Source organism: Oryctolagus cuniculus, chromosome 17, assembly GCF_051225735.1.
Source record: "Oryctolagus cuniculus isolate XC-2025 breed Fujian yellow rabbit chromosome 17, ASM5122573v1, whole genome shotgun sequence".
NCBI lineage: Eukaryota > Metazoa > Chordata > Mammalia > Lagomorpha > Leporidae > Oryctolagus > Oryctolagus cuniculus.
This window is the reverse complement of record NC_142883.1, coordinates 69,445,837-69,457,524: the sequence shown is the minus strand read 5'-3', so window position 1 is coordinate 69,457,524 and position 11,688 is coordinate 69,445,837. Positions and strand designations below refer to the sequence as shown.

General features: G+C 48.6%; 1 pseudogene; it reads left to right on the top strand.

Annotated features, from left to right (window-relative positions):
* The first annotated feature begins 9,018 nt into the window (after positions 1 to 9,018).
* Positions 9,019 to 11,092, top strand: LOC138847850 (protein-L-isoaspartate O-methyltransferase domain-containing protein 1 pseudogene; annotated as a pseudogene).
* The last annotated feature ends 596 nt before the right edge of the window (positions 11,093 to 11,688 follow it).

The window sequence follows — 11,688 nt, the reverse complement described above, 5'->3', positions numbered from 1 at the left end:
AGCTGGGAGCTGGGCGATGGAGGTCCCAGGTACCAGGGAAGGGGCTGGGTATTGGGGGTCCAGGGTGCCAGGGGGAGGCCAAGTGTCGGTTCTGTGGTGACAAGGAGGGGGCCAGGTGCCAGGGTTCACAGGTGCCAGGGAGGGGGCTGGACATCGTGGGTCATGGGTGCCAGAGAGGAGGCCGGGTGTCAGGGGTCTTGGGGGTCAAGGAGGGGCCAGGCATTGGCGATCCCAGGACCCAATAGGGAGTCAGGCGATGGGGGTCCTGGGTGCCAAGGAAGGGGATTGGCGTCAGAGGTCCCGGGTACCAGGGAGGGGCCGGGTGTTGAGTCCTGATTGCTAGGTAGGGGGCCGGGCATTGGGGGTCCTGGGTACTAGGGAAGGGGTTGGAGGTTCCAGGTGCCAGGGAGGGGGCTGTGTGTCTGGAGTCCCAAGGGAAAGGGAGGGGCCAGGAGTTGGGGGTCACAGGTGCCAGGAGGTTGTTGGGGGTCCCAGGTGCCAGGGAGGTGTTGGGCATTGAGGTCCAGGTGCCAGGGAGGGGCCGAGGGTCAGGGATCCCGGTGACAGGGAAGTGGTCAGGCATCCTGCTTTCCAGGGAGGGGAATGGGTGTCTGGGGTCCTGAGAGACAGGGAGGGGCCTGGCATTGGGGCCATGGGTTCCAGGGAGGGGGGTGGGGGTGCCGGGTGTCAGGGAGGGGTTGGGAATCAGGGGTCTTGGTGCCAGGAGTCACCTGGGTGTTGGGGCTGGGTGTTGGGGGTCACGTGTTTCAAGGAGGGATCCAAGCATCAGGGATTCCTGGACCCAGGAGGGAGTCAGGCGATTTGGGTCCCGGGTACCCGGGAAGGTGCTGGGTGTTGGGCGTCCAGGGTGCCAGAGAAGAGGCCGGGCATCTGGGGTCCTGACTGACAGGGAGGGGCTGGGCATCGGGGGTCACAGATGCCAGGGAGGGGGTCGGGGGTCTCAGATGACAGGGAGGGTTTGGGCATCAGGGGTCCCGGGTTCCAGGGAGGGGCCGGGCATTAGGGGTCCTGGGTGCCAGGAAGGGGCCTGGCGTCGGGGATCCTGGGTGTCAGGGAAGGGGTCAGGGTTCCCGGGTGCCAGGGAAGAGGCTGAGAGTCGACGTTCCAGGTGCCAGGGAGGGGCCGGGCATCGAGGGTCCTGGGTGCCAGTGAGTGGGCTGGGCAACACAGGTCACAGATATCAAGGAGGGGGACAGGCTTCGTGGATCCTGGGGTCCGGTAGAGAGCTGGGTGATGGGGGTCCTGGGTACCAGGGAAGGGCTGGGCATCAGGGAAGGGGCCGGGCATCAGGGATCCTGGGTGCCTGGGAGGGGGCTGGAAGTCGGGGGTACCAAGTGACATGGAGGGCCAGGCATGGGGAGTCACAGGTACCAAGGAGGGCCGGGTGTCAAGGGTCCCGTGTGCCAGGGAAGGGGCCAGGCATCACGGGTCCCCAGTGCCAGTAAGGGGGCCTGGCATCTGGGGTCCCCAGTGACAGTGAGGGCCCAGGCATGGGAGCCCCGGGTGCCTGGTAAGGGGCCAGATGGTGTGGGTCACAGGTACCAGGGAAGGGGTTGGGCATCGGGGAAGTGGCCAGGTGTTGGGGGTCTGGAGTGCCAGGGAGGGGGCCAGACTTCAGGGGTCATGGGAGCCAGGGTGGAGGCCAGACTTTGAGGTCACGGGTGCCAGGGAGGGGGTTGGTGGTCCCAGGTGCCAGGGAGGGGCCTGGTGTCAGGGTCCTGCGTGCGGGGGGGGCGGGTATTGGGGGCCCCAGGTGCCAGGGGAGGATCTGGGCCCAGTGTTCCTGAGTGCCAGGGAGGGGGTTGGGCAACATGGGTCCCAGGTGCCAGGGAAGCGGTTGGGGGTCCCGGGTGCCAGGAAGAGGATGGGCATTGAGGGTCCTTGGTGCCAGGGAAGGTGCCAGGCATCAGGGGTTCAGGGTGCAAGGGAGGAGGCTGGGCATCAGGGGTCCCGAGAGAGGGAGGGGGCTGGGTGATGGGGGGTCTCAGGTACCAGGGAAGGAGCTGGGCATGGGGGAAGGAGCCGGGCATTGGGGAGCAGGGATGCCAGGGAGGGGGCCGGACGTCTGGGGTCTCAAGTGACGGGGGGAGGGCGGGCAATGGGATCCAGGCAACAGGGCCATGGGTGTCAGGGAGGGGCTGGGCGTCAAGTGTCCTGGGTTTCAGGGAAGAGGCCGGGCATCAATGTCTAGTGTGTCAGGGAGGGGGCTGGACGTCTGTGGTCCCGGGTGCCAGGGAGGTGCTGGGCTTCGGGGTCCTGGGTGCAGGGATGGGGCCGGGTGTTGGGGGTCCTGGGTTCCAGGGAAGGGGCCAGACAGCAGGAGTCCTGGGTGCCAGGGAGGTGGCTGGGACTTGGGGGTCCTGGGTGCCATGGAAGGGGGTGGGCGGCAGGGTTCCCAGGTGCCAGGAAGGGGCCGGGCATTGAGAGTCCTGGGTGCCATGGAGGAAGCTGGGTGTCAGGGGACAGAGGTGTTAAGGAAGTGGCCAGGGTTGGGGACCCTGGGGCCCAATAAGGAGTCGGGCGATGGGGGTACTGGGTACCAGGGGAGGGGCTGGGTGTTGGGGGTCCAGGGTGCCCGGGGGGGGAGGCCGAACGTCAGGCTTCCCAGGTGTCAAGGAGGGGGCCAGGTGTCAGGGGGCACAGGTGCCAGGGAGGGGGCTGGAAGTTGGGGGTAGCGGGTGTCAGGGGAGTGGTCAGGTGTCCCTGGGCCCAGAGGGAGCCGGGCAATGGAGGTTCCGGATACCTGGAAAGGGGCCTGGCGTCAGGGGTCCCGGGTACCAGAAAGAGACCGGGCATCTGCGGTCCCACATGACAGGGAGTGACCGGGTGTCGGGGGTCACAGGGGCCAGGGAGGGGGTTGGGGGTCCTGGATGCCAGGGAGGGGTCAGGCGTCAGGGGTCTGAGTGCCAGGGAGGGCGTCAGAGGTCTCAGATGCCAAGGAGGGCTGGGCATCAGGGGACCCGGGTGCCATGGAGGGGCAGGGCATTAGGGGTCCCGGGTGCCAGGTAGGGGCCAGGCATCGAGGGTCCTGGGTGCCAGGGAAAGGGCCGGGCTTCAGGGGTCCTGGGTGCAAGGGTGGAGGCCGGGCGTCCTGGGTCCCGAGTGAAAGGGAGGGGCCGAACATTGGGTGTCCTGAGTGCAAGGGAGGGGCTGGGCGTCAGGGTCCCAGGTACCAGGGAGGAGCCTGGCATTGAGGGTCCTGGTTGCCAGGGAAGAGGCCGGGCGTCGGGGTCTTGGGAGCCAGGGAGATCTTGGACATAGGGGAAGGGGCCGGGTGTCTGGGGTCCTGAGTGACAGGGAGGGGCCAGGCGTCGGTGGTCACGGATGCCAGGGAGGGGGTCGGGGGTCTCGGGTGCCAGGGAGGTGCCAGGCATCAGGGGTCCCGGGTGCCAAGGAGGGGCCGGGCGTCTGGGATCATGGGTGCCAGGGAAGGGGTTGGGCATCGGGGAAGGGGCAGGGCTCTGGGGATCCAGGGTGCCAAGGAGGGGGCCGGACGTCGGGGGTCGTGAGTGACAGGGAGGGCCGGGCATCGGGGGTCCCAGGTGCCAGAGAGGGGCCAGGCGTCGGGGGTTCCGGGTGTCAGGGAAGGGGTCAGGGGTCCCGGGAAGCTTCCGCTGGTTCTGCTTTCCCCCTGTAGGGACTCCTGGGCCCACACACTCACCGTGTCCTCAGTTCCTAGGTGCCCGGTGACCCCCAGAGCGCGAAGGTGGAGCACACAGACCCTGACTGGGCTCTGGAGCCTCGAAACAGCGCAGCCCTCTCCTAAGACCTCGCTCTACCAAGAAACGCTAAGACCACTGTGACCTCAAGATCCCTCGTGATGACATCATCGTGCCTGATTGGATGGGGGCACACATAGCGTCACAAAAGACTCAGCCAATCAGCATCCTCCAAGCTGTGGCTCCCTAACTGGTCTGTGCTTGGTGGGAATGAGGTGAGGTGCGAAGCGGCCCCCTGCCCTCCTCCTGGGCTCCTCTCCCCTCGGTGCACCTGCCACCCGCTGGGGTCGCCCCGGGGTCGCCCCGTGCTTCTCGCAGGCGGATCCTGGCTGCAGCTGGCAGTCACCTGCTTCAGGTGAGTTAAAATTCTGCTTCTTCGCTTAGGGGCTTTCTCTTTGTATTTCTGCTCAATTTTCTGTTGGGCCATTTGTGTCATGTTTTAATATTGATTTGAAGAATGCATTTCACATTATGGAATTTATACACTATGGAATACTACTCAGTGGTAAAAAAAAAAAATGAAATCCTGTCTTTTGCTACAAAATGGATGCAACTAGAAACCATTATACCTAGTGAAATAAGCCAGTCCCAAAAAGACAAATACCGTGTTTTCCCTAATCTGTCATAACTAAGAGAGCATCTAAAATGTAATCTATAGGAGTGAAATTGACATCTTGAGCTTTGATGATTGTTTACAGCCCTTGTCTCTGTAGCTGAGGAACTTTTTTCTCCTCATACTATTTGTTGAACTCTTTACTTACTGTAGGTTTAATCTTATGAGTATAAAGAAAACTGAAAAAAAGCATTTCATATCTCCTGTTATCTTTTTGCTTGTCTTTATTTTATGTACTTTCATGTTTTTTTCTTTTTAATTGTTAAAATGGAATTGTGATGATTGATTTTTAGTATTTTATTCTAATATAGTCACTTAAGGCTATAATTCCTGTATCTGTCCCAGCCCATGGATTTCTTTTAATTAACTTTTATTTAATGAATATAAATTTCCAAAGTACAGCTTATGGATTACAATGGCTTTCCCCCCATAACTTCCCTCCCACCTGCAATCCTCCCCTTTCCCACTCCCTCCCCCCTTCCATTCACATCAAGATTCAATTTCAATTCTCTTTATATACAGAAAATCAGTTTAGCATATATTAAGTAAAGATTTCAACAGTTTGCACCCACATAGAAACACAAAGTGAAAAATACTGTTTGAGTACTACTTATAGCATTAAATCACAATGTACAGCACATTAAGGACAGAGATCCTGCATGAGGAGTAAGTGCACAGTGACTCCTGTTGTTGACTTAACAAATTGACACTCTTGTTTATGGCATCAGGAATCACCCTAGGCTCTTGTCATGAGTTGCCAAGGCTATGGAAGCCTTTTGAGTTCACCGACTCTGATCATATTTAGACAAGGTCATAGAGTGGAAGTTCTCTCCTCCATTCAGAGAAAGGTACCTCCTTCTTTGATGACCTGTTCTTTCCACTGGGATCTCACTCATGGAGATCTTTCATTTAGGTCATTTTTTTTTCCAGGGTGTCTTGGTTTTTCATGCCTGAAATACTCTCATGGGCTTTTCAGCTGGATCCGCATGCCTTAAGGGCTGATTCTGAGGCCAGAGTGCTGTTTAGGACATCTGCCATTCTATGAGTCTGCTGTGTATCTCGCTTCCCATGTTGGATCGTTCTCTCCATTTTTTATTCTATCAGTTAGTATTTGCAGACACTAGTCTTGTTTATGTGATCCCTTTGGCTCTTAGTCCTTTCATTATAATCAATTGTGAACAGAAATTGATCACTTGGACTAGTGAGATGGCATTGGTACATGCCACCTTGATGGGATTGAATTGGAATCCCCTGGTATGTTTCTAACTCTACCATTTGGACAAGTCAGCTTGAGCATGTCCCAAATTATGCATCTCTTCCCTCTCTTATTCCCACTCTTATATTTAACAGTGATCACTTTTCAATTAAGTTTCAACACTTAAGAATAACTGTGTATTGATTACAGTATTCAACCAAAAGTATTAAGTAGAACAAACAAAAAAATACTAAGAGGGATAATGTATTAAGTTGTTCATCGACAGTCAGGGCAAGGGCTGATCAAGTCACCGTTTCTCATAGTGTTCATTTCACTTTAACAGGTTTCCTTTTTGGTGCTCTGTCAGTTGTCACTGATCAGGGAGAACATATGATATTTGTCTCTTTGGGACTGGCTTATTTCACTCAGCATAATATTTTCCAAATTCCTAACAGGGATCACTTTTCAGTTAAAATTTAAACACCTAAGAATAATTGTGTGTTAATTACAGATTTCAACCAATAGTACTAGAACAAAAAAAATACTAAAATGGACAAAGTATTACATTGTACATCAACCATCAGGACAAGAGCTGATCAAGTCACTGTTTCTCATAGTGTCCATTTCAGCCCATTGATTTCCTCTTCTCTTTCCAATCCCTGTGTATGTAGACCCTATAGGCCTCTCAGTGCTTCCACTTGCATGTGCATATGGGCTAAATGTGTTTCTATTCCTGTGCCTGATACACAGAACAGATGTGATAAATATTCAATAGAAGCCATATCCACAGTTTTAATTTTGATTTTTCCATAGCTCATCACCTATGTTATAATACTCTCTTGCAATTCTGGGCGGTGGTAGCAAGTCACAGCTCCCCATCATCAGCCAAACAATCATGAGGTCAAGCAAGTGATTCTTTACAATGTTCTGTGTTGTTGAGCTTTAATGTTCAGTTAGACAAATGTATGGAATGCTTTTTTTAATTATTTGCTTTGTTTTCTTTTAATGATTTTTCCAAATTCTTAAAAAAAAACACAATGGTAAAACTGAAACCAAGGAGACATCCTGAGGACCTGTCAGAGACAAAGTAGAAAAGGGTAATGGAAAGTCCTGAGGTCTTTGGGCACATTTGCTTTGACAACTACACACACACACATACACACACACACACTCACCCACTGAGCGCATCTGTACAAAACATTCTGTGTCAGGAGAAGTAGGGTAAGATCAAGGGATCAGGATACACTTTCATATTGGACCAGCCTCCCTTAAGGCTCACTAGCGTGTCCAGCATCCAGCTCCTGAGTCTGGCCAGACTTTGCTATGAGAGACTGGAGTTAAAAATGTAGTTCCAGCCTGTAGAAATGAGGATGCTCCCCACTTGGTTATGCACCCATGCCACAGACCCCTCAAAACTCCTTCTTGTCTGCCATCTCCTTATTCTCCTGGATGATGCCTTGGGGATTTTGGATGAGGGTTTTCTTTTTGCTTTCTTTTCCATTTTGTCCTGTCCTTTGTCTTTCCTTCTTAGATTGCGTCTCCTTGTTTTCAGGTTGCTTTGACCTCCATCCTTAATCTTCACCGTTCCCAAATCCCCTCATGGCTTGTCCTTGGATCCATGGGAGTCAGGAGACCTTTTTTTCTTTGCCATTACCACTTGCACTCCTTTTTTGTTTCCCCTTGGAAGTCCTAGAGGCATTTTCTTGGGAACCAGCACTATCTCCACCTTCCCCAGCCATTGGCTTCTGTTTCTGCTTGCTCCTGGGGGCCTGCATTGCTAAGAGGACCCTGAAAGCTCCTGTGATCATTCTTGTTGATCTTGGTGATGTCCATGACCGTTTCTTTCCTGCATCATCAACTCCATCAGGACCTTCCCCACCAAGGCCTGCATCTGGTTTTACTCATGGAGTAGGTTTTCCCAGGAGGTGGTGGGAACTATTGATTAGAAGGATTGTGCTTTGGAGGCCCATGACCCACTTCTTGGGCTTCTGAGCTGTGGTGCTTCATGCGGCCTCTTTTCTACTTGCATAGGGAAACATGATCACTGTTGCCTGTTGGGACTAAGTCTGCTGCTTGACATCTAGGGAATCTGGTGTCCAGAGTAGAGGGAACTGGACGGTTGATGTCTGGCCTGGGAGTAGCCTTTGACACCAGAGAACAGGTCAGGATAAGCCTAGGGTTACTCTCTGTAATTCATTCCCTCCCAGCAGGGTTTGAACCCAAGCTGGGGGCTGAGTTGGTCATCTGGGGTTCTTTCCTCCCTGAAGAACTGTTTCTGCTCTCTCACTATTTTCTGAGCTTCCAGGTCTTTGGTTTCAAACAATACGTATGGTATTTAAATGTAGCACCATGTGACATTTGAAAAGGTTACAAAAGCACTTTTATAAAATTATAATCAATATATATCAGTTGGATACAATAACAAAATGGAGACCAATAATTTATTATTCTATTGTTGGCTCTGAAACAGACATGAGGTGTAGACTCATTTATTTGATGGGTGGGATGTCTCTGAAAGAGTGGAGATTGAAGTGATATCACGCACTGCATGTAAGAGTCAATACATGTATAACTGAACAGCAAGGAAGATTGTTTGCCACTACATTGATGTCTTACAAAAATAAATAAAAATGTTTGTAAATCATCAGATTAAAATTAGAACATCTTATCAACCCCATTACACCACACTTCTTGTTAAACTCCCATATTCACCATATCTGTATATAGGAAAATGATTTTTACCCAAAAGTATGCACACTATAATATTTTTTATTTTCAATGTCTATTTTGATCTGATTTATTTCAGTTTGTCTGTTTTCAAATACATTTATTTTTCCATCCATAATCAGATTTTTTGGCTCTATGCTTTTAATCTTCCATGTTATACCTTCAAATGTATTAATATCTGATTATCATTTTCATTATTTTTTTGACAGACAGAGTTATAGACAGTGAGAGAGAGACAGAGAGAAAGGTCTTCCTTCTGTTGGTTCACTCCCCAAATGGTCGCTATGGCCGGCGCTGTGCCGATCTGAAGTCAGGAGCCAGGTGCTTCTTCCCGGTCTCCCATGCAGGTGCAGGAGCCCAAGCACTTGGGGCATCCTCTACTGCCCTCCCGGGCCACAGCAGAGAGCTGGACTGGAAGAAAGGCAGCGGGGACTAGAACCCAGTGCCCATATGGGATGCCGGTGCCGCAGGTGGAGGATTAACCAAGTGAGCCATGGCACAGGCCTGATTATCATTTTCAATTCATTTTTGCCTTTTTAGTTTTATTTTTAAATAAAGACTAGTTAACAATTTTGATCATTTTGCTCTATTTTTCATGTGTATCAACATGACATATAAAATCTGTTAGCATATCTTGATTAATAACTCTTACTGTAGTTCACAATACATGAAGAAAAATATCTGTTGTGATGTATTCTCTTGAAAAATAAGATGAAAGTGGAAGTCATTGAGCATTTTTTAGAATGCTCATTATAAAGGAGGAAGCTTTAGCTGCAAAATCATTTTCCTTATTCCTTCCTGAAACACAGATAGTGTGTTGGTTATACAGCAGCTATTATGTATCTATGAGGTAAGAATATGGAGAATATGACACATTGTCAGGACATGTCACTGCTTACACTCTCAGACTACCATATTAGCCCGAGATCATATAGTTTGGTGAGATTGTTACAAAGAAAAATAAATATGATTTAGATAAGCCCATGAGTTCAATGATCTATTATACTCAGTCAGGTTTATTCTTAATAGAAATAATGTTTTTCTATTTTATTTAGTAAGCATAATTATTATCAATCACCCTCCTTTTCTCTTACCCAGGTTGTAACTTATGGTACTTCAGTCTCCAACAAATGGTGCATGAAGTCTCTAGTATTAAGGAAAAGACTTCCCAGTGTCTGACCAGCCTCACCTCAGCACAATCCTAACATTACTTCAGGAGTATAACTTTGAGAAATATTTACCAAGCCATATAGATATCTTGCAGACTATAATTTTTTAGTCTAAAATGATGTTTGTTCCTCTTATCTGTTCTATTAGAAGATACCATTGATTATAATTCATCTAGACCAAAACAGCAGTGTAATTTTTACTTCAGTACAAATTTACTTTTTTTCTTTTCCTACAATAAATGAAAGTGTAGAGAAAGCAATTTTAAAGACATTTCTTAAAATGTTCCCTTTAGATTAATGAATAGATGGCAGTCAGAAAGCTAGAGAAATTAAGAAAAGATATTACAATTTAAACAAATACCTATGAGGGGGCATACTAGCACTTGCCTGTTAATTATCCATGTTCAATTCCTGCTAGTAATGCCTGGCTAATTTTAACATTAATATTTATCCACAGAATTGTTATCTTAGCGTGACTGTTGTAGCACTTTAGGTTAAGCTGACACTTAGAATGCACACACCAATCCACCTTCCTGATAATTAGCTTGTGAGGAAGCAGATATTGGGTCAACTAGATGGGTTTCTGCCACATACATAGGAGGCCTGGATGGAGTTTCTGCCTCCTGGCTTTGGCTTGGCCCAGCTGAAGCTATTGAGGGTATTTGGGGAATGAAAATGAAAAGAAGATTCATTCTCATTCCCATTCTCATTCTCATTCTCATTCTCTTCTTTTCTCTCTTCTTCTTTTCCTCCTCTCTCCTCTCCTTCCCCTCCTCCTCCTCCATCTCCTTCTTCTCTCCTCTCCTCTCCTCTCCTCTCCTCTCCTCTCCTCTCTTCATATTCTCTCTCTCTCTCTCTCTCTCTCTCTCTCTCTCTCTCTCTCTCCCCTCTCCCCTTCTCTACCACTCTGCCTGTCCAAGAAATCATGAGATTGAGCTTCATTCAGATGTGGTGGAATATGCCAGGGGAAAACGGGAGAGCTTCCTCAAACATAATGATAGCTTTGATAAGTTTGAGTTGTGTGATCTTGCATTTGTGGTTGGTAATTGCCTCCAGAGAGCATCTGACAGTTATCAGTATGATCAAATTATTGTGTTGCTGGAGTCTAGAAAGACAATGAAAGCTACGTGAAAATTTTACTGAACATGGGAGGCCTACTAGTCATTCCTGTAGAAGATCAGTTAACACAGATTATGCAAACTGAACAAAACACTTGGGAAAGTAAAAATATCCTTGCTGTTTTATTTGCTCCATTTGTGCAGGCAAGAAAGAATGATTACAGCAAACCTGATTCTGTGGGATGCCCCCTCCCCGGCCCTGTGCCCTGAGGAACCTGCAGGACTTGTCCTGTATTTATATTCACTGCACTTAGAAATTTCATAAATGATGAGACACAGGCCAAAGGGATTTCTCAAAAGGGTCTATCCAAAATGAAAAGAGAATGAGACAGAATTAACATGTAGGTCTTTGTGGGTAATCAGCTTCTTTCTCAGCCTCTAGACAGTGAGAATCACAAATAAGAGGAGGGGAAAGACCACAGCAAAACCATGAAGCCAGAAGGGTCTCCTCAGAATTTACTGAGAAAATCATAAAGCTGCCCCTCCCTGAGTCTTTAAAAGTTTACTTGACATGTTTTAGAGACAAATAACAGATACGGAGAAAGAATGCCTACTGATAATTCCTGTAGTCTTGAATATGTAGCATTTTTTAGTTGAAAGAATTATTCCTTTAATCAGAGTGGTGGGGGAAAAGTATAACCTGTTTCTATCAGTAACAGAAATGATGTATTCAGTCATTTAAAAGGATCCCTTTTATAATATCTATTTTTCTTTAACTCTTGGGAAAATGTTGTTTTGTCTCAGAGTGCTTTGAAAGTGGAATGAAACCATAGTCAAGACATTGTGTCCTATAAATTGTTTTCTGACTCCTTAGAGATTTATAGTGGTAAATGTTAGACATAAATTTTATATAAGGTTTAAACCATTGTTAAGTATATAAATATGATTTGAATTGCAGTTATTTTATTTTCTCTATGAAAGTCCCTTATAAAGAAATAAAATGCTTTGTAGACCTATTTACCTTTTTTTAAAAGATTTATTTATTTATTTATTTGAAAGTCGAAGTTACACAGGAGAGGAGAGGCAGAGAGAGAGAGAGAGAGAGAGAGAGAGAGAGGTCTTCCATCCGATGATTCACTCCCCAATTGGTCGCATTGGCCAGAGCTGCACCAATCCAAAGCCTGGA